Genomic DNA, 22961 nt, shown 5'->3' on the forward strand with positions numbered 1-22961 from the left:
TAATGGTGTTACGTAACTTGCACCAAAAAAAAAAGTAACAAGCACAATAATATTATTCTTGATAGCACTAGAAAAAAAAAGCCTTTGAAACTTTGTTTGCCATAGCTCCATCAGTATCACCAGCAAAGCAGTTTCATTATTATCCCATTAAAGAAAAACAGCATGTATGCTGCATTTCGAGATTTAATTATTTGCAGCGTCACGAATGTTAATTCTCCATTACAAATGCTAGTTTACAAGACCGACTTGACTTTCAGCTCGCCCTTGCTTCCGAGCATGTGTGTTTATACTTTGGAACTTTGTCTGACGGACTTGTTTACACACGCTCAGCAAATCTGATAACAGACATTTGTCCACGGATAATTTTAAAGCCTGCCATCCATCCAACATTTGTCCGCGGAAAATCCGACAACAATTGTCTGATGGAGCGTACAAACGCTCGGATTTCCTGCCAAAAGCCGTCATCGCACAATTTCCGTTGGAAAATATGATCGTATGTACGTGCCTTAAGAGGATGATACAGCATCATCCTCTTAAGTCATACGATCGGATTTAAGCTTTCAGAGTTCAACCTGACAATTTGAGGGGGTGTTACCAAGTTTACTTTCTCTTTTGGTTGGTACTACTGTAACTACAGATGGTGGCAGAGGTAAAGGAGCGCAGGGGAGCTGTTGGCAGAGAAATTATAGAAGTTAAAGGGATATTAAAGTCTCATGTTTATTTTTTTTTGTTCTTTAACCGCTTCCCGCCCGCCCTATAGCCGAATGACGGCTATAGAGCAGACGCTCTCGTCCGGGAGGCCGTCCCTGGACGTCCTCGTGTTTACTTCCGCAATGCACGCCGCCGCGGGTGCGCATTGGGAAGTTTTGTGTTTGCCGTGTCCCCCGGAGACAGGCAAACACAGATCGCTGTAAACGGCCAATCACAGCGGCCGTTTACAGCGCGATCGGCGTGTCCAATGTGATATGTAAACATATGAGATCATCTCTCTCCTCACACAGACAGCGTGTGAGAGGGGAGAGATGAACGGCTGCAGCGGCCGTAAGTGAAAAAATAAAAAAGTTAAAAAAAGTGCCATCCGCCCCAGTGCCATCCTCCCCCAGTGCCATCCGCCCCAGTGCCATCCACCCCAGTGCCATCCTCGCCCAGTGCTACCTGCCCCCAGTGCCACCTGTTAGTGCTATCTGTCCCCAGTGCCACCTGTTGTCAGTGCCATTTGTCCCCAGTGCCATCTGTCTTCAGTGCCACGTATAAGTGCCATCTGTCATCAGTGCCACGTGTCATCAGTGCCACGTAGTGCCATCTGCGATCAGTGCCATCTGTCATCAGGGCCACATATTAGTGCCATCTGTCATCAGTGCCACGTATCAGTGCCATTTGTCATCAGTGCCACTTGTCAGTGTCACGTGCCATCTGTTGTCAGTGTCACGTGTCATCAATGCCACTTATCAGTGCCATCTGTCATCAGTGTCACGTATTAGTGCCATCTGTCATCAGCCACGTATAAGTATCATCAGTGCCATCTGTCATTAGTGTCACGTGTCATTGTCCTGGTGCTCCAAGGCCTTCAAAAGTGTAATAGGTAGTCAACAAGTTAGATGTGTAATTTATGCTCCTAGAACACGTGATGGCGCTCCCTGCATGTTGGGCCTCTCTATGTGGCCAGGCTGTGAAAAAGTCCCACACATGTGGTATTGTAATACTCAGGAGGAGTAGCAGAATTTTTTGGGGGGTGTCATTTGTGGTATACATATGCCATGTGAGAAAAATAACCTATTACAATGACAATTTTGTGGAAAAAAATAAAAAATCTTAATTTTGCAAAGAATTGTGGGAAAAAAATGACAACATCAAAAAGCTCACCATTCCTCTTACTAAATACCTTGGAATGTCTACTTTCCAAAAAAGGGTCATTTGGGGGGTATTTGTACTTTCCTGGCTTGTTCGGGTCACAAGAAGTGAGATAGGCCACCAGTACATCAGATGTGATCAATTTTGTATGATTCGCACCACAGCTTGTAGACTCTCTAACCTTCACAAAGACCAAATAATATCCACTAATTTGGGTTATTTTTACCAAAGATATGTAGCAGTATAAATTGTGGCCAAAATTTATGAAGAAAAATTAATAATTTGCATAATTTTGTCACAGAAATTAAGAAATATGCGCTTTTTTCAAAATTTTCGGTCTTTTTTCATTTATAGCGCAAAAAATGAAAACCCCAGAGGTGATCAAATACCACCAAAAGAAAGCTCTATTTGTGGGAAAAAAGGACAAAAAATTCATTTGGGTACAGTGTTGCATGACTGAGTAATTGTCATTCAAAGTGTGAGAGCACCGAAAGCTGAAAATTGGTCTGGGCAGGAAGGGTGTTTAAGTGCCCAGTAGGCAAGTGGTTAAAATGACAAACATTTTATACTTATCTGCTTTGTGCAATTGTTTTGCACAGAGCAGCCCAGATCCTCCTCTTTGGGGTACCACGCTGGCACTCCTGGCCCCTCCCTCCTGCCAGGTGCCCCCACAGCAAGTACCTTTCTCTGGGGGCCCCCAAGCAGACATTCATGGAGCTACGACTCGGCCCACCCTCTCTGTCTCCTGATTGGCTCACTGGCTGTGATTGAAAGCAGCGGGAGTCAATGGCTCATGCTGCTGGCAAAAGCCAATTTAGGAGTGTGAGTCCCCAGGGAGACAAGCTTTCGTGGATATCGCTGGATCAAAAAGGGGCTCAAGTAAGTATTAGGGGGGCTAGGGGGCTGCTGCACACAGAAGGTTTTTTACCTTTATGCATTGAATGCTTGAAGGTAAAGAAAACTTGAGCCTTTACAACCACTTTAAGTAACATCATCTTGAGCTGAGCGCAGACACTATGAGTTTCCTAAATTAACTAAATGGCGCAGCAGGGGCTTTATCACCAGCCACTTGTGAGCATTTAGGTGGCAAGCGAGTAAAGGACCGGGCATATATCTGTTTCCTTCCTTGAGGCTGGGTTTACACTGCCGTATGGAGCGGCTCACAGCAGGGGTCCACTGTATCCCTGTTCAGCATTTCAGTTCCCATTTCGGTCCAAATTGTTGGCTGAATTCAGACCTGACCAGACCAGAAGACGCAACTGACTCCTGTGCAATTCGCTCTGCAGCTGCCCTGGAGATGTGTGAACCGGCTCCATAGAGAGCTGGTCACAATCTCCTAGCATGTGAACTGGGTGACGGGAAACCTGCATCCAATTCGCAACAGTGTGAACCCAGCCTTATGGACACTCTATGTTAGATGACTGGTGCCTGCAGGGAAGTGACGAAAAAAAAAAGTAAGAGGGCACCCTGGCTGCTGGTGAAGAAAACTTTTAATACATTAAGTGTATCTAAACCACAAAACAAAAAATGTAAAACACTGTATCTTTGTAGTGCTTAGAAGTGGTGGCTGTATTGTTTTTTTAATTTTTTTTTATTTCAACCTGATCTGGCTGGCATCATACTTCCTGTCCTAGGGTGGCCACATTCACTAGTTCACAGTATCTATGAAGGAGCAATGTAGCCAGTCCTGAACAGCAGCATTGTTAACTTGTGCAGAGGGTAGTGTTATATGGACTAGTAGTGTAGCGCTACTCCCGTACAGGTTTACTAACCCCATCTTTGAGTGCACCAACGCTTCTTAAGGAGCCAGCCATAGCTGACAGAAGAACAACCTAGAGGACTGCCCCTCCCATAAAACCATCCTGTAAATCCCCTTGGTCCCCTTTACCCTTTGCTATCATTTTATATACTGACAGCACATAGTCAGTTTAAGCCTAGCATATCCGCCACTAATGCACTATGGCACTAGATAGGATGGGTCCTCTGTTCTCTGCCTCAACCTTTTTAGCCACTCCAGCCCCGGAAGGATTTGCCCCCTTCCTGACCAGGCCATTTTTTTGCGTAACAGCACTGCGCATTTGTCAGTTAAAGCAACAAAGATGTACCCAAAGAAAATGTATGTCCTTTTTTTCCCTACAAATAGAGCTTTCTTTTGGTGGTATTTGATTGCCTTTGCGGTTTTTATTTTTTGCGCTGTAAACAAAAAAATAGAGACAATTTTGAAAGAAAAAAAAAACACACAATATTTTGTCGTTTTTGCTATAATAGATATCCCCACATTTAAAAAAAAAAAAAAATTCCTCAGTTTAGGCCAAAATGTATTCTTCTACATATTTTTGGTGAAATAAGAATATATTGATTGGTTTGCTTAAAGGTTTTAGTGTCTACAAAATAGGGGATAGATTTACGTAATTTTTATTATTATTATTATTATTTTTACTAGTAATGATGGCGATCTGCAATTTTTATCAGGACTGCGACATTGCTGCAGACAGATCGGACACTTTTGACACTATTTTGGCACCATTGACATTTATACACCGATCAGAGCTAAAAATAGCCATTGGTTACTGTATAAATGTCACTGGCACGGAAGGGGTTAGAAGGGGTTAACACTAAGGGGTGTTCCAACTGTAGGGGGGATGGGACTGACTAGGGGAGGAGAGAGAGCGTGTGTTCATACTTAGCATGAACACACAATCTCTCTCCTCTCCCCTGAGAGAACCAGGATTTGTGTGTTTACACACACAGATTCTGGTTCTCGCTCTGTCACGAGTGATCGCGGGTGCCTGGCGGTCATCGTGCCAGCTGTGCGTGCACGCATCGGTCCCCTGCAGTAAGATGTAGGAAAAATGCAATACAATTTTTGCACAGTGACTTATAAGCGTGCCAGAGGTGGTGACAGTTTGCTGTAACGGTGACACAGAGTTGGTATGGGTCCAGTATATACACTATATTACCAAAAGTATTGGGACACCTGCCTTTACCCGTACATTAATTTTAATGGCATCCCAGTCTTAGTCCGTAGGGTTCAATATTGAGTTGGCCCACCCTTTGATGCTATAACAGCTTCTACTCTTCTGGGAAGGCTGTCCACAGGATTTAGGAGTGTTATTATGGGAATGTTTGACCATTCTTCCAGAAGCGCATTTGTGAGGTCAGGCACTGATGTTGGACAAGAAGGCCTGGCTTGCAGTCTCTGCTCTAATTCATCCCAAAAGTGTTCTATTGGTTTGAGGTCAGGACTCTGTGCAGGCCACTATAGTTCCTCTACCGCAAACTCACTTTCAGTTTGATGTGTATTGTATGTGAAGTTACAGTACATATCACAAAGACCGGTATTGTGGTAATATTGAAGTTTATTGAGATTTATATACATTAGAGGGTTGCGCCATTATTGTTAAGTTATCGATTAGTAGGGATGAGCTCGATGTTCGCCTGTTCTCTGAATAGCGAACAATTTGGGGTGTTCGCACCAAATTTGAAAGCCACGGAACACCCTTTAAAAGTCTATGGGGGAAATAAAAAGTGCTAATTTTAAAGGCTTATATGCATGGTATTGTCATAAAAAAAAAGTGTTTGGGAACCTGGGTCCTGCCCCAGGGGACATGTATCAATGCAAAAAAAAGTTTTAAAAAGTCTATGGGACATGAACGATGATGATTTTTTTAAAAACAATTGGCACTGGGTTCCCCTTAATACCCATAGCAGACCTGAAGGGCCTGCTCTGGAATTTGGGGTGACCCCCACGCAATTTTTTTAAGCATTGGTTCAGGGTTCCCCTTAATATTCATACCAGACCCTAAGGGCCTGGTAATGGACTGGGGGGATCCCATGCCATTTTTTTCTGTGACTTTCATCTGTACTGCCGGGACCCGACAATTCATTATAGCCGCGAGTGGTTTTAAATGACTTTTTTCCATTAGAAATGTCATTTTGTGCAGGGACTGTTGTAAACACGGGAAAAATTTGCCACTTTACAGGCCTACTATAGAGATCCCACAGGTACAAAATTTAAAGGAATATTTCACTTTTATTGTTTCACTTTAAGCATTTTTAAAATCACTGCTCCCAAAAAAAAACAGCCGTTTTTAAAACTTTTTTTTTGCATTGATACATGTTCTCTGGGGCACACTTTTTTTTTAACAATAACTTGCATATTAACCTTTAAAATGAGCACTTTTGATTTTTCACGTCCATGTCCCATAGATTTTAAGGGTGTTCACATGTTCAAAAAAATTTTTGCCTGTTCACATGTTCTGCTGCGAACCGAACCCGGGGGGTGTTCGGCTCATCCCTATTGATTAGTAAGTTAGCGCTGCACTTTTTTTTTTCTGGTGAGGGAACAGATAACAGTGCTTAGTAGCAAGCCTTTTACTGACACTTTTTTATTTTACCTCTAGAAGTTTATTGTAAATAGTAGTGTGGCGATTACCTATTATACTAAAGATTGGCATGTGGCATTAATAAATATCAACGGATTTTAGTTGTGGCTGCCCCCCCCCCCCCCCACCCATGGATAATGTGCCTGGCTGCTGAGTTCATCTCCCCATCCCTGCACTCAGTGCACTGATAGGTGGCACTGATTGGCAGGAATGATTGGCACTAATAGCTGCCCCTGATTGACACTGAAAGGTGGCAATGATTGGCAGCACTGATTGGCACTGATAGGCAGCACTGATTGCCACTAATTGGCAGCACTGATGGACACAGATTGGCAGCACTGATGGGCACTAATAGGCTACACTGATTGGCAGTGTTAATTGGTACTAATTGGTAGCACTTATAGGTGGCACTGACTGGCAGCACTGATAGAAAGCATTGATGGGCTCTGATTGGCAGCACTTATGGGCACTGATAGGCAGCACTGATGGGTACTGATTGTCAGCATTGATGGCACTGATTGGCAGCATTGATTGGCACTGATAAGAAGCATTGGTTGGCACCGATAGGCAGTATTGCTTGGCACCGATAGGTTAGACAGCATTGATCGGGACTGGTGGGGGAGAGGGTGAATTTCACACGCAGCAGACAGTGAGGCTTGCCAGAGCAGCTCGGTGTGTGAAACTGTCAGCAGCTAACGTAACTACTTGGAGGGAGAGAGATCTAAGCAGCTATCAACACCAGTCAATAATTGGGCTGCTTAAGAAAGGGGGCAGAGCCACATAAATGTAGCGGACAGCCCAGACTCTATCCCATTGGCTGGTGTTTGATAGCTGTTCGGTCCCACCCACCCCCGACATCACTGCTGTATTTTGACAGCTAAACTTTCTCTCTGCAAGCAGTGACATTAGCTGACAGATCACCCACTCAACGGCTCTGGCAAGCCTCGCGATTTGCTGCCTGTGAAACGGGGGTTACACACAACATTTCAAATAAATGTTATACTGATGTTGGCCAAGAACATTTGTGTCTAATCTGCTTGCAATGTTATGTGCAAAAGTACTCTTTTTTAATTTTTTACTCCACAGTTTCCTTCAACGCCACAGGAATGGCAGACTGTGGCTTCCCAATTTGCCCAGCGGTGGGCCTTTCCCAACTGCGGAGGGGCAATTGATAGGAAACACGTCCACATAGTCCCACCCCCCAACTCGGGGTCATACTATTACAACTATAAGGGGTTTAATAGCATTGTGATGTTGGTGGTGGTGTCGGCGACATATGAGTTTCACTATGGATGTTGTGAAGAATGGCCGGATGTCGGATGGTGGAGTTATTGCCCAGACCGCGTTCTATGGACAGCTCCAGAGTGGTGGCTTGGGATCTCTGGAAGACAATGTGGCCGATCTTCCCTTCATCTTTGTTGCTGATGAAGCATTTGGGCTGGGTGATCACCTGATGCGGCCGTTCCTGATGGGGACCCTCACACCGGACCAGCGGGTTTTTAACTACCGGCTGGCCAGAAGAGTGGTGGAGAATGCTTTTGGGATAAGGCCAGCCGGTTCCGCCTATTCCTTATGCCAATCAACATGGCGGAATATAAACGTAACCATATAATACTTGCATGCTGCATTCTACACAACTTTTTAAGGAGAAATTCTATGAACTATGTCGCCTCAGTTGGGCCTGAGGCCGGATTTCAAGAACAAACCATGAAGGCGCTTGGAGCTAGCTGTTCTGGCTTGCCCCCCACAAAGTGCCCGCGAGGTCTGTCTAAAATATATGGAGTACTTTGCTGGTAGGGGGGCCATTGATATGCCAGAAAATGTTTAAGAAACATTTTTTAAATTTAATTTAAACTGAAATAAGACTTCCTTTGATTTGCTGCTTGTGTTTCTTTTAGCTGTCTCCTAGGTTACCCAATGAGCTTTTCTTTTTGGCCATTTTCTTCAATAGTGCAAACGGAATTTATTTGATACATGAGGTGACAATCTTCTTCAGCTAACTATTATTATGTTGTTTCTGCTACACACACACACACCTTGTTTTTGTTGTTAATGTATGTAATGCATTCATGATAAAAATATTCATCATTTTCAGCACCATGAATTACATTTTTTGAGTCAAAAAATGGCCTGATTGGGGCAAATTTTAAAGAACTGTGGGTGTTAATTACTGAAGGAAAATCCACTTTGCACTACAAGTGAACTGCAAAAGTGCACTTGAAACTGCACTGAAAGTACACTTGTAGTGCAAAGTGGATTTGCCTTTAGTAAATAACCTCCAATGTGACTGTAAACACCAACTTACTCCAAAAACTGCTATTGGGCATTGAAAGAAGAATCTACACATTGTTCAGTAGAAAATATTTTACTGTGCACATTCACATGTGCGTTACAAAAGGGTTTTTGAACAAACCAACATATTTTTTGAATACAATTTTTTTGTTTGACAGTAGAAATATGCTTTTTTTGCGGTAAACAGACATGTTTAAAACCATAAAACAATACACTCAGGAACTTAAAAAGTTCAACTTTGATAAATTGAAGGCAATATCAGACATTAGTATGTCCAAACTGTGTTGATCTTGCCTTCATCAGATGGGGTGATGTCACCCTTGTAAAAGCCAAATTTTGAAGATGCACACAAATTGAGAGTCAAAATGTGTATTTCCCTCCTGATCCCATTCATAATGTCAACATGTGCTAGCTCCCATCATGGGGGATTAACTGGTTCCCAACCAGCGCACGCCAATGTACGTCGGCAGAATGGCACGGGCAGGCATATTGGTGTACAGGTACGTCCAATCTTCAATGCCACCCTGCCATCCGGTCGGGACCCCCGTGAGTCCGGTCGCGGGTCCCGCGGACTCGATCGCCGCGGGCATACCCACGATCGTCTCACGGGACGGCTGAATGGAGGAAATGCCGTGTAAACAGCATTTCTCCATTCTGCCTAGCAACTAGTGACGCTGATCGCTGCTCCATGTGATTGGAGCAGAGATCAGTGTTCACTAAATGAAAGCCCAACCCCGCCACAGTTAGTAACACACCCCTAGGAACACTTAACCCCTACATTGCCACCCACTGGTTAACCCCTTCACTGCCAGTGTCATTTACACAGGAATCACTGCATTTATATAGCAGTGACTACTGTATAAATGACAATGGTCCCAAAAGTGTGTCAAAAATGTCTGATGTGTCCGGCCCAATGTCGCAGTCACAATAAAAATCGCTGATCGCCGCCATTACTAGTAAAAAAAAAGAATAAAAAATTATTAATAAAAATGCCATAAAACTATCCCTATTTTGTAAACGCTATAACTTTTGCGCAAACCAATCAATAATCGCTTCTTGCGATTTTTTTTTACTAAAAATATGTAGAAGAATACGTATCGGCCTAAACTGAGGGAAAAAAATGTTTTTTTATATATTTTTGGGGGATATTTATTATAACAAAAAGTAAAAAATAATGTGTTTTTTTCAAAATTGTCGCTCTATTTTTGTCTATAGCGCAAAAAATAAAAGCCGCAGGGGTAATCAAATACCACCAAAAGAAAGCTCTATTTGTGGGAAAAAAAAGGACGTCAATTTTGTTTGGGAGCCACGTCGCATGACCGCGCAATTGTCAGTTAAAACGACGCAGTGCCGAATCGCAAAAAGTGGTCTGGTCCGGTCTGTAAGTGGTTAATGGATGTATTTCGGGGGTGCAACCCCTTCCTCTCAGCTACTTTAGTTGCGAGGAAGGGGTTGCACCCACAAAATGCGTACATTGATATCCCGTGATGGCAGATAGCACATGTTGACACACTGGGGGTTATTTACTAAAGGAAAATCCACTTTGCATTGCAAGTGCACTTGAAAGTGCACTTGGAAGTAAAGTCATTGTAGATCCGAGGGGGACATGCCAGGAAAATAAAAAACAGCATTTTAACTTGCGCATGATTGGATGATAAAATCAGCAGAGCTTCCACTCATTTCAGATCTAACCCTTAGATTTAGAGCGACTGCACTTTCAAGTGCACTTGCAGTGCAAAGTGGATTTGCCTTTCGTAAATAACCCCCACTGTGTGCATCTTCAAAATTTGGCTTTCAATATACTTTAAAAAAGTTAGAAAAATAATAAAAATCAAAACAATTTGAATAATTTTGGTGTGTTTTAGATTCTGCCTAAAACATAAATGATGTTTTTGAGTCTTTTTTCAACATCATTGATCTTCTGTAAATCCCTATTGCACACCATGATTTCCCTGTTGAGGATCTGTGCACTTGCACTTGTGAAATTAGTTTCTTCTACAACATCCACAATCACCTAAAATAAAAAAGCACACCATGTATTAAAAATATGCAGGCATCCATCTATTACCTGAAGCTGTGGTCTCAGACACTCACCTGTTGTGGTCACTATTTCGCCCACTTCATAAACCTCTCCTTCCTCCACATCCTCAGGTTGGGGTGTGGGGATTTACCCTTCTTTAGGAGGTTGTGGGTCCCTGGTGTCCTCTGATGTCCCGAGTCTTTTCTCCCCTATATGAATTAAAAAAAGGAATACTTAGCACACAGATATTTGAGGGTAGAAATAGTAATATGAAACATTGTTTGGAAGTGTCATACAATTGTCTGTTTTGGCAAAGTTCCAAGCTGAAGACATTATTTTTTTTCCCATTTCTAAAGCTGTAATACTTACCTGTTTTGGTCAAGTTTCACACATGGAGACACCCCTAGTATCCACTGAAGCACCTGCGTGGGACGCCCTAAAAAGTTTGTTCTGGTGTCCCTCACTAGTGCTCCTGCGTCCAGATGTGTAAACAGCTGCTGAGTGTCCTCTCCTTACACTGAATCAAGTTTGCATTTCATTCTAGTTACAAACCCATCTAGACAACAATGTACTAAATAAAAAAAAATAAACAACAAAGAACAGCGCACTAAGGAGACCTATACATAAATATAATAAAAAAGTAATTTATTAAATGCTAAAAAACCACACACACAAAAAAAGAAGTCCAACTCTAGAACTTATCCACAAATATCTATGTGAGAATAGAAATCCATAATATGAATATCAAGCCTTGTGTGAATTGAAACACTTGAACATAAATTGAATACGATACAGCCAAACAGCCAGATCACAAGGGGTTAACACCATCTCAAGTCTCGATCTTCTAGGCGAGATAATATCCCAAGATGAAAGGCAGGGTCTGGTGCTCACTATGGGATCAGTAATGGATGGGTGTACTTTCCTATTTATCACATTTGTGAGACAGAAAAACCCCCAGATCATTGTACCGGTTGGAGCAATTTAAATAATGCAACGACACCGTTCGGGGTTACTGCTGTCTCCAGATATAACAATGTACTAAACTTCTTTTAATACAAATAGGCATGACCAAATGTAGTTAATCTGCATCTGCCAGAAACATTGTGTTAGTGGGTGAACATGTTTACTACGGATGATTACTGTGCCCACGAACCTTAAAGTGGGGTACCCCCTAAAAAAAAAAAATTAAAAGTCAGCAGCTACAAATACTGCAGCTGCTGGCTTTTAATAATTGGACACTTACCTGCCCCAGGGTCCAGCGATGCGGGGGAACGAAGCCCCCCCCTCGCTCCCCGCTCCGCTCGCGGCGCCGTCATGCATACTGTGGGCACCCGGCTGTGGCATGCGCGAGTGGTGCAGGGCGCCGTGATACGGCGTACAGTCACCTGGGACACATGACAGGTCCCAGGTGAATGTGCGGCGCGAGGGGAAGTGATGTCACCAGCCCGGGCAATGAAGAAGGCAGATTACGAGGGACCCCCTAGCAACCGGTATTTAGAGGTGAGTAAAAATTTTTTTTTTTGCCAATTATTTTTTTTTTATTTTTTTTATGAATTTTAAGTAGTTTTAATTTTTTGGTGGCAACACCAATTTAAAGTTGCCATTTGTAACTGTACAACAGTAAAGAAAAGCAGCATACAAGTAATAATAATAATAATAATAATAGGAACACACGTCAACTACTTACTTTTTTGCAGAACTCTCTTGATCCTTCTGTACTGATCATGCTCCCTCAATTTCAGGTCTGACCAGCATTTCCTTAGATGATCCTTGGATCGTCGTACCCCAAAATTCCTATGCAGACTTTTCACAACTTTAGTCATTATCTTGGCCTTTCTCACATATGGGGTGCTGTACGGTCCATGCTTCCCATCATAGTCGGCCCTCTTCAAGATGGTCACCATCTCCACCATCTCTACAAAGGACATATTTGAGGCCTTAAATCCCCTCCGGGATCAGAATGTTCATGGTTCCGGGCTTTCGTCGTTGCTGCTGCCGTCTTCATGCACTTATTCTTTCTCTGCCATGTGCTCTCCCACTACGCAGAAAGAGAAAGGGCGGGGAATATACTAGAGAGAAGGTCAGGAGCGTTAGGAGTTTCACACATGCGCAGTGTATATAAAGCGTAACGCGTGCGTTGTACGTATGATCTGTGAGCGGAGGAACGAGTAGCGGAAGCGCCGATCGCGATAACGAAGGTACAAGTTTAACTTGGTGCATCAGTGGCCTATACTGCTTAGAGATTGAGGCCTATATTGGGACAAGATTAGGAGAGCTTAGCCTGACATTAGGGTTTGTCTTGTGTTTTGTCCTATTCGATAAGTACAGGATCAATTGCTGGAATTTGTGAAGCCGCAGATCCCCACGGCAGACATCCCCTATTTGAAGGCCAAAATTGGTGGCATGAGGAGCACTTATATTAGGGAGCGCAAGAAGGTCCAGGATTCCCAGAGATCAGGAGCTGCAGCAGATGGCATTTATGTCCCCAGGTTTGTGGTACTATGACAGACTGCGTTTTTTGTCAGACCAGTGTGAAATCAGGCCATCACTCTCCAATCTTACTTCAACACTTCCTTCCACCCCAGCTGAGGCTTCTGACCTCCAACCTGGGCCTTCCAGCCAGGCAGAAGTGGAGGAGCCCAGCATGAGTCAGGTATAGCATTGTTCAACATATTTCTTGTCCAAAAATGTATGATGTTAACTAGATGTTATTATTGATCACTAATTTCTGATTTAACAAAGTGTTTTACATATCAATAGACAGTAGTGGCCAAAAATGATTGGGACAAAAATGAAAAATGCTGGGGTCAGAATGATAGTCTTTTCTATTTATTAACATTCAATTTGCAACCGTCATGAGCTGAAAATTTTGTGTGACTGATGAACAAAAAACTAAACATATGCCCCTTTTACATACACAGGAAAGCCTCAGCCAGGAGGAGGCTGTGGAAAGTGGCAGCCAGGAGGTGGCGGGGGTAAGTGGCAACCAGGAGGTGGCTGGGCCCAGTAGACTGACCGAATCCCAGGTCCCTCCCATCCGCCTTCAAAAAAAAAAAAGGGCCCAGGAAGGGGAGGAAACTGGAGGAGGCTGCACGTGGGTTAATTCGACAGGCTACTGTGGCCCTCAGAACCCTCCCCACTCTTGAAGAGGACTATGCCTGCAAAATGCAGAAAATGGAGGAGGGCCAATGCCTCTTCTGTGATGAAGTGATCCTACAACCCCTAAATAAGGGGTTGAGGGGCGAACTCACAAGCAAATGCCATGTTTGTGAGTTCAACCATCATCCTCCTCCTCCTCCTCCACCTCCTGCCACAACTCCAACACCAGAGCCACAGCCTGGAAGGAGGCATGTAAGGAAGAGTGTGATGGTCTGGGTTCAGTCTGGTCTGGCAAAAGACGAAGGCTGTGGTAAGTTCTGGGCTGATTCCTCACAGATCTCGGAATCATTGAAACTCCACGAGGTGAGATCTTGCAAGGAGCCCCAGACCAAGGGACATTGAGGGAGACTGTTATGTGTGTTTCTTCCATTTGCGAATAAAATCGCACCAACTGTTGTCACTCTCTCACCAAGCTACTTGGTGATGGTCTTGTAGCCCATTCCAGCCTTGTGTAGGTCTACAATCTTGTCCCCGACATCCTTGGACAGGTCTTTGTTCTTGGCCATGCTGGAGAGATTGGAATCTGATTGACTGCTTCTGTGGACAGGTGTCTTTTATACAGGTACAAGCTGAAATTAGGAGCACTCCCTTTAAGAAAGTGCTCCTAATCTCAGCTCCTTAGCTGTATAGAAGACGCATGGGAGCCAGAAATCTTGCTGATTTTTAGGGGATCAGATACTTATTTTACTCATTAAAATGCAAATCAATTTATAACTTTTTTGAAATGCGTTTTTCTGGATATTTTACCTCTCACTGTTAAAATAAACCAACCATTAAAATTATAGACTGATAATTTCTTTGTCAACGTACAAAATCAAATGTACAAAATCAGCAGGGGATCAAATACTCTTTTCCCTCACTGTACTTGTGTTAAAAAGTATCCTGTTCTCCTTGGATTTCTTCTTTTGTGTGAAATCCCTGGTTATCCTGCCAGTCCCCCTGCTTTTCCTAGATCAAACTGGCAATGCTAGGCATGAAAGCACATCCATCCTAGTATGGAAAGTTTTGTGGTTGTGTTGGGAGTAGACTTGTGCTGACATGCCCCCTTGCACAGCTCTTTCTCTGCATCCTGCTGACAGTCTCCACCCCCACTTTTCTATGCCCCTTATGCAGCTGAGAACACAAATGATCAGACTTGTGCTTGCATGACACCCCCCCCCCCCCCACTACACAGCCATTTTCTCATAAGATCATTGTACTGCTGTTTCTCCACCCCTATCTCTCTAAACCCCTTATACAGTTCAGAACAAAGATTATGTGAGCACTTATTAAAAAAAAAAAAAAAAAAAAATGAAAAGAAAAAAGGGCTACGTATAATATATATTTATTGTGACATTATGAAAGGCAAGGTGATTAATAGACATTATGTTTCACCTTGCATGCGTTCATTTGCAGAGAACCTGCAAATCCAGGTTTTACCAGCCACCTTGGCAGGGTTGGTTCTGGACCAGAATTTGTGGTCCACTTGTGGTCCACTTGTGTCCACCAGTAAGTGGTATAAAGCAGGACTGGAGCAGGAGGTTGCTCTTGGCCTGGGACACAGGAAGCCAAAACCTGAGAGAGCTACTGATGTGGTTTGCCTTGTGAGAGAAAGAAAAAGGTTTGCATTATCTTTGTTTTGTGGGTGACTGGGAGAAGTACTTCACTTGAGAGTTAGGAACTGGAAATGTTTAGTTTTCATTTATTTTCTGTTTTGTTTGTTTGATTTTCATGCCATCTTTTAAAAACCTGCCGTTTGGACTACTTTTTCCCAGGGAAGGTGATCCCTATTGAGCTAACCCCCTATATATGGTGGATTTGGCCGGGCAACTTCCTAAGCAAGTGGAATAATAGAGCATATGATCAGAGCCCTGCTGCAGGCCACTGCAGTCCAGCAGGAAACCAACCGCCAGTTCACAGAAGCCACTGCAGCACAACAGGAGGCGAATTGCCAAGCCACTGCAACACAGCAGGAAACCAACCGCCAAAAGCAAGAAATCAATCACCAGTTTGCGGAGGCCCTGGTGGAGTTAAAGAAGGGTCTTTGCTGGCATAATAGAAAATGGTACATGGCAGCTTTTATCTGCAGAAGATGACATCTTCAGATGATATGGAAGCAGATGATATGGAGTTAAAGAAGGGCCTTTGCCGGCGTAACAGAAAATGGTACATGGCAGCTTTTATCTGCAGAAGATGACACCTGCAGATGATATGGAATCTTACCTCACGAGTTTCTGTTTGGGAAGGATGACAAAAAGAGAAATAGACAGGACTGCTAGAGCCCTTCCTGACATGAGAACCCCAAAAGGCTTATTATGACCTTGAACTAGATGCTGCCCAGGATTATGGGATGCTAAAAGCTGAGATGCTTGCATCACCCTTGAGGTCCAGGCTCAACGGGTGAATCAGTGGTCATACAGTACTGACAAATCACCCTGCTCCCAAATGTTTGGCTTTATACACCTCACCAAGAAGTGGCTGCAGCCAGAGACTTTGTCAGGCCCTAAGATTGTGGAGGGTGTGGTCATGAACCATTGTTTACTTGCGCTCCCTGCCACTTTGAGGAAGTGAGTCAGCCATGGGGACCCTAAGACTGCAAACTGATGGACCTGGTGGAGAGAAATACTGCAACTGAGGACTTGAACCCATCTGTCCCCAATGTCTCTAGGGGTGAAAAACTCGTAGGATCCGGTAAGACTATTCCAGGGTTCAAGGGGCTCGGGGAAAAATTATAAGACTGTTGCTACAGATAATGAGGACTATGGGCTCAGGACTTGGAGGCCAAATAGGTCAGGAATGGTCTCTGAGGCCGTTTAGAGGTCTGGGTACAGAACACATAAAATATTATCGCTGCCATGTGTTAGGTCATATTGCTACTAACTGTTCCCTAAATGATGAACCAATGCAATGTGATAATGCTTATTTTAAAAAAAAAACGAATGTCTCTTTTTGCACAGGTGGCGTGTACTGCATCATGTCAGGGACGCATAGAAAAACAAATGTGTGTGATTTCAGTTGATGGAAAGCTGGTCACGGCTCTGTTTGATTCTGGTAGTGTTGTGACATTAGTCAAAGGTGATTGTGTAAATCCTGCAAAGTTACACCCTAGCACTATTGGGGTTATTTGCATACATGGTGACACATGTGACTAGCAGACTGCTGTGGTTGGTAACACATTCGGGGGGGGGGGGGGGTGGTGGTGGTACCATCAATGCTTCATGAAGCCCTAGTGGGGAGGGATTTTCCACACTTTTAGAGTTTGTGGGAAAACAAAAGGAGTCAGGAGGATAGAGCTCCCCCTTTGAGGAAACACCGGAACTTACCCTAGACCCTTTTGATTGCAAAATTGAAAGGGAAACTGTTGGTGTGTCCAAGGAAGTGGTAGATCCTTTTCCTTTTTCTGTAATGGCTGGGGAGCAGGAGGAGCTGCAATCCAGCCCCCAGCTTGAGGATAAGGAACAAGAAATGATCTCGGACTCTAAAAATGAGAGTGCGCAGAATGTGGTGCCTCACTTAGAAGTCAAGAAAGATAACTTTTGCACGGAACAACATTAAAATGATTGATGGGGAACCTGTTGAACATAATGTAGGGCTGCCTTTTCCCTACATGGGTTTTAAACATAACTTGCTGTATCAAGTGGTAAAGCAAGGGGAGGAGGACATACAGTTAGCTAGTAGTTTCCAAACTCTATCATCAGATGGTATTAGATTTAGCCCATGGTCATATAATGGGCGGACACCTGGGTATAGAGAAAACCATGGAGAAAATAACCCAAAGATTCTTTTGACCTGGGTTACATGCAGATGTCAAAGAATATTGTGAGTCACGCCCAGAGCATCAGTATTCTGTGCCATTGCCCCATTTTTGCAGTCCGCTGGTACCATTACCAATAATCAAAGTGACATTTGAAAAAATTGGCATGGATCAGGTGGGACCAGTAGTAAAATCTCTCTGGGGCCATCAGCACATACTGGACTATGCCACACTGTATCTGGAAGCCATTCCCCTGTGTAATACCTCAGCTAAGACTATTGGCAAAGAGCTTATCCAGGTATTTAGACGTTTAGGTATTCCAAAAGGCGTATTAATGAATCAAGGCACACCAGTTATGTCCAGAGTTACTAAAGAATCATGCAAGTTGTTCAAAATCTCCCATCTCCGTACCTCTGTCTACCACCCCCAAACTGGTGGTCTTGTGGAGAGATTTAACAAGACGCTCAAAAGCATGTTAAAAAAAAAAGAAAAAAGAAAAAAAAGAAGGGTGGTAGACAAAGATGGGAGAAATTTGGGATTGTCTTCTGCCGTACCTCATGTTTGCTATACAAGAGGTACCTCAGGCATCTACAGATTATTCCCCCATTGAACTACTGTATGGTAGACATCCCAGGGGATTGCTAGATGTCGCAAACGTGGGAGGGAACGTGGGAGGGAGAGACTACGCCGTATAGAAGCGTCATCGAGCATATCTCACTGATGCAAGATAGTATCGCAGCTGTCATGCCGCTTGTACAGGAACATATGGAGCAAACCCAGGAGGCCCAGAGGAGGGTTTATAATCAGGAGGAGCCAAGACCCAAACCTTGAACCCTGCAGATAGAGTGCCGGCCCGGTACTTGTCCCCACAGTTGAGAGTAAATTCCTAGCAAAGTCTCTTTGAAATTATGGAAAGAGTAGGGGGAAGTAAATTACAAAGTTTACCAGCCAGGGCAAAGGAAACCAGAGCAAATATATCACGTTTATTTCTTGAAACCTTGGAAGAACAGAGAGACTTTACTGGCAGTGCCAACCCCCCAAAAGGACATTGCCCTCGTGACACCTGAGGTACCTATAACTGTAATGTTGTCAGTGGCCCAACAGAAGGACGTTAAAGTGGAAGTAGACCCATCGATTTAAACAGTTTCAAAAAAATGGCATGCCGGGAGTGCTAACTGCACATTGGCTGTGCTTTCAGCCATACTGTCAAACCACCCAATGGCTGGTGTCATAACGGATCACATGGGCAGCTGAAGATTAAAGAGAGGCAAAGATGGCAGCTTCTGTGGATGAAAGCGATAGGGGAGATTACTTCCACTTTAAAGAGTTTGTGAATAATAATAGAGACTTTTTCTCTCACCTACCCGGACAGACCAGTGTTATACAGCATTACATAATTATGGAACCAGGTGTCCGCGTAAATGTAAAGCCCTCCTATAGAATACCCAAGGCTAGGGAAAAGCAGTTGCAAATGAAACAAAGAACATGTTAGAGGTGGATGTGATAGAGGAGTCCCACAGTAACTGGTCAAGTCCTACAGTGTTGGTCCCAAAGGCAGATGGCACTGTAAGGTGTTGTAATGATTTCAGGAAGTTGAAAAGTGTTTCCAAATCCAATGCATACCCAATGCCTTCGGTCAACGAGTTTGTTGACAGATTGGGAAGTGACTGGTACATAACTACTTTAGATATGACTAAAGGTTATTGGTAGATACCCCTAACAGAATCTGCAAATGAGAAGACTGCCTTTTTCTAACCCTAATGCCGTGTACACGCAACCGGACTTTCCAGCAGACTAGGCAGACGGGATTAGTCCGTCGGACAATCCGATTGTGTGTGGGCTAGTCCGATCCTTTTTTGGAAAACAAATCCGACGGACTCAATATCAGGAAAACCGTTCACCTGTGTGCTAGTCCGACAGACCAAATACGACGCAAGGGCAGCTATTGAACTTCCTTGTTTAGTCCCGTTGACATCATCACGTTCAACACAAATGGACTTAGTCCATTCGTGTGTGTCCAAGTCCGTTCATTCGGAAAGTCCGTTGGGACTCCGCCGAAAGTCGGTCAGGAAGACCCTCGGACCTAGTCTGCCGGAAAGTCGGTCGTGTGTACGCGGCATAAGGGGTAATTCCAGTATAAGCAGATGCCTTTTGGTTTGCATGGTGCTCCTGTCTCATTTCAGCGAATCATGGACAAGACATTGAGACCACATCGCCAATATGCAGCTGCCTATTTGGACGATGTGGTCATCCACATCCCAGATTGGAAATGTAATTTGCCCCGGGTACAAACAGTAGTAGATTCCAATAAGGAAAGCAGAACTCACTGCCAACGCAAAAAAGTGTGCCATAGCCTTGGAGGAGGCCAAATACCTTGGCTACATTATAGGTCGAGGGCTGATCAGGTCTCAGATCAATAAGATTGAGGCAGTTCAAAAGTGACCCCAACCTATAAATAAAAAACAAGTTTGCGCATTTCTTTGGATCACAGGATACTACAGGCATTTTATACCCAATTTTGCTACCATTGCAGCCGCACTGACAGATCTGACAAAGCGCAGAGGGTCAGTCATGATTAAGTGGAATCCTGAGGCAGAGAAGGCATTTCAAATGTTGAAGCAAACACAGGTACATACAATAACAATAACTGTTTGCATGTTTTGTTGTATTTTATTATGAGAACTACTTTAGACAAACAGAAAAAGAGTCCAAATAGCAACTTTTAAAATGTAAAGAGACTCCCCACAAGCATGTGCCTAGTGCAAAACTGCAAAATTTTCTATTTTCAACCCCTTTTTTGGCTAACATATTAGCTATTAAATACTTAATTCATAGCTAGGCAATCTAGCATTAAGCACTTGGCCATTGGGCACTTAAACCCTCTTTCTAACCAGACCAATTTTAAACTTTCAGTGTTCTCACACTTTGAATGCCAATTACTCAGTCATGCAACACCGTACCTGAATTTTTTGTCCTTTTTTTCACATAAATACAGCTTTCTTTTGGTAGCATTTAATCACTGCAAGGTTTTTTCTTTGTTGAGCTATAAACCAAAAAATACTGAAAATTCTGTAAAAAAAAAAAAAAAAAAAGTCTTTGTTTCTGTTAAAATATAGCGAATTAGTAATTTTTCTTCATAAATTTTGGCCAAAATTTATACTGCTACATATCTTTGGTAAAAGATAATCAAAATTGGTGTATGTTATTTGGTCGGTGAAAAAGTTATAGAGTCCAAAAGCTATGGTGCCAATCTCTGAAAATTGATCACACCTGAAGCACTGATCACCTATCTCATTTCTTGAGACCCTAACATGCCAGGAAAGTAAAAATACCCCCCCAAATGACTTTTTGGAAGGTAGACATTTTTAAGGTATGTAGAAAGAGGCAAAGTGAGGTTTCTGAAGTGGTAATTTTTTCACCACAATTCTTTGCAAAATCAAGTTTGTTTTTTGTTTTTGTTTTTTTTTCACAAAATTGTCATATTATCAGGTTATTTCTCACACACAGCATATGCATACCACAAGTTACACCCCAAAATACATTCTACTACTCCTCCTGAGTATGGCAATACCACATGTGTGAGACTTTTACACAATGTGGCCACACACAACATGCAGGGAGCACCAGCAAGCGTTCTAGAGGCATAAATTTCGAGTCTAATTACAGTTTGAGGCACTGTAGTAGCATGGATGCAAACTGATGTGGCATGGATGAGCCGAGGATGTGGATGACTGGGTATGGGTGTGATGGCTGGGTATAGCTGGGTATGGCAGAGTATGGAAGGATGGATGTGTATTGCAGAGCATGGATGAGTATTGCAGGGTATGGCAGGGTATACAGGTTATTGTAGGGTATGGCTGGGTATGGCAGAGTACTGGCAGAGTCAGAGTATGGGCAGAGTATTGCAGAGTCTGAATGTGGCTGGAATGGGCACTGAGCAGCGCTGTGGGCACTACACATCCAGCACACAGCGCTGCTGCAAATGATCTCTCCCCCTCTCCCCTCACATTGTACCGATCAGTACAGAGAGGGGAGGGCGAAACCGGACTTGATGCTGGTCTGATGTTGTGATCGCTCCGTCGTGTGTGATCTGTGATGCGCCGGGTCTTCCGGACCCGTTGGCCATGGATGCTTCCGTGGCGTGCGGGAGCAAGATTCTGTGAGGACGTCCATGGACACCCTCCCAGAATAAGCGGACCGCGCGGTAGCCGTCTTTCGGTAACAACCCTTCACTTCTCCCTAATCTGTGCAACTACATACTTCACTGTGACTGGTATTTCTGCTCTGCCTTTTTCTTCTGCCTCTGATTGGTCCAGAGTTATTCATAAATAGTGCAAGGAGACCAATAGAAGCAGAAAACACAGCAGGAGGATCCCACAATGTCAATGTGCACGTCTGGGTACACGTGATACCTGACTGGTATTTTTTTATTGCATTTTAGTGTAAATATGAGATGTGAGGTCTTTTTGACCCCAGATCTCATATTTAAGGGGTCCTATCATGCTTTTTTCTATTACAAGGGATGTTTTTCATTCATTCCTTGTAATAGCAATAAAAGTGACATTTTTTTTTTTTAAAGAACAGTGTAAAAATAAAAAATAAAAAGGTAAAATAAATAAGATTTTTTTCTTAAACGCGCCCCGTCCTGCCAAGCTCGTGTGCAGAAGCGAACCCATACGTGAGTAGTGCCCGCATAAGAAAACTGTGTTCAAACCACACATGTGAGGTATCACCACGATCTGTAACGCAAAACATGCAACCTATATTATTTTTTTAAATGCCGCCTATGGAGATTTTTAAAGGTAAAGTGCAATTTTGAAGTGACATGTTGGGTGTCAATTTGCTCAGCATAACGTTATCTTTCACAATCTAAAAAAAAAAAAAAAAAAAAAAAATGGGCTAACTTTACTACCTTATGGTCTTATCAATAAATTAAAAAAAGTATTTTTTCCGAAACAAATTGCGCTTGTAAGACTGCTACGCAAATACGGTGTGACAGAAAGTAATTGCAACGACCACCATTTTATTCTCCATGGTGTTATATAATTTTTATATATATATATATATATATATATATATATATATATATATATATATATAATGTTTGGGGGTTCTAAGTAATTTTCTAGCATAAAAATAAAAGTTTTTAACGTGTAAACAACAAATGTCAAAAAGTGGTCCAAGTTCGCACTTGGCGATTGCAAATCGTGGTTAAACGCGTGACACACATTCGCAGTGTGACTTAGCCATGAAAACTGCAGCAAAACACGGGTTACCACGAATGGTGCCGCTTAAAAAACGCAAGAAAAACGTAAGAAGGCAGCGCCACTTGCAATCACATGAAAACGGTGAGTTTCTGCTACATGAGGTGTGAACACGCCATAAAAAAAAAAAGGACATTTATCTATACCAAGCCCAACAAATAAAGTGAAGATAGTAAAACGACTTGTGTGACAAGACTAGTAGTCTGCAGAGTCCTCCATAGTTCTGTCTTTCCTCTGAGGAGAGGACAATCACATAG

Source organism: Lithobates pipiens, unplaced genomic scaffold, assembly GCF_037356315.1.
Source record: "Lithobates pipiens isolate NorthernLeopardFrog02 unplaced genomic scaffold, aLitPip1_a1.2 Scaffold_10, whole genome shotgun sequence".
Taxonomy (NCBI): domain Eukaryota; kingdom Metazoa; phylum Chordata; class Amphibia; order Anura; family Ranidae; genus Lithobates; species Lithobates pipiens.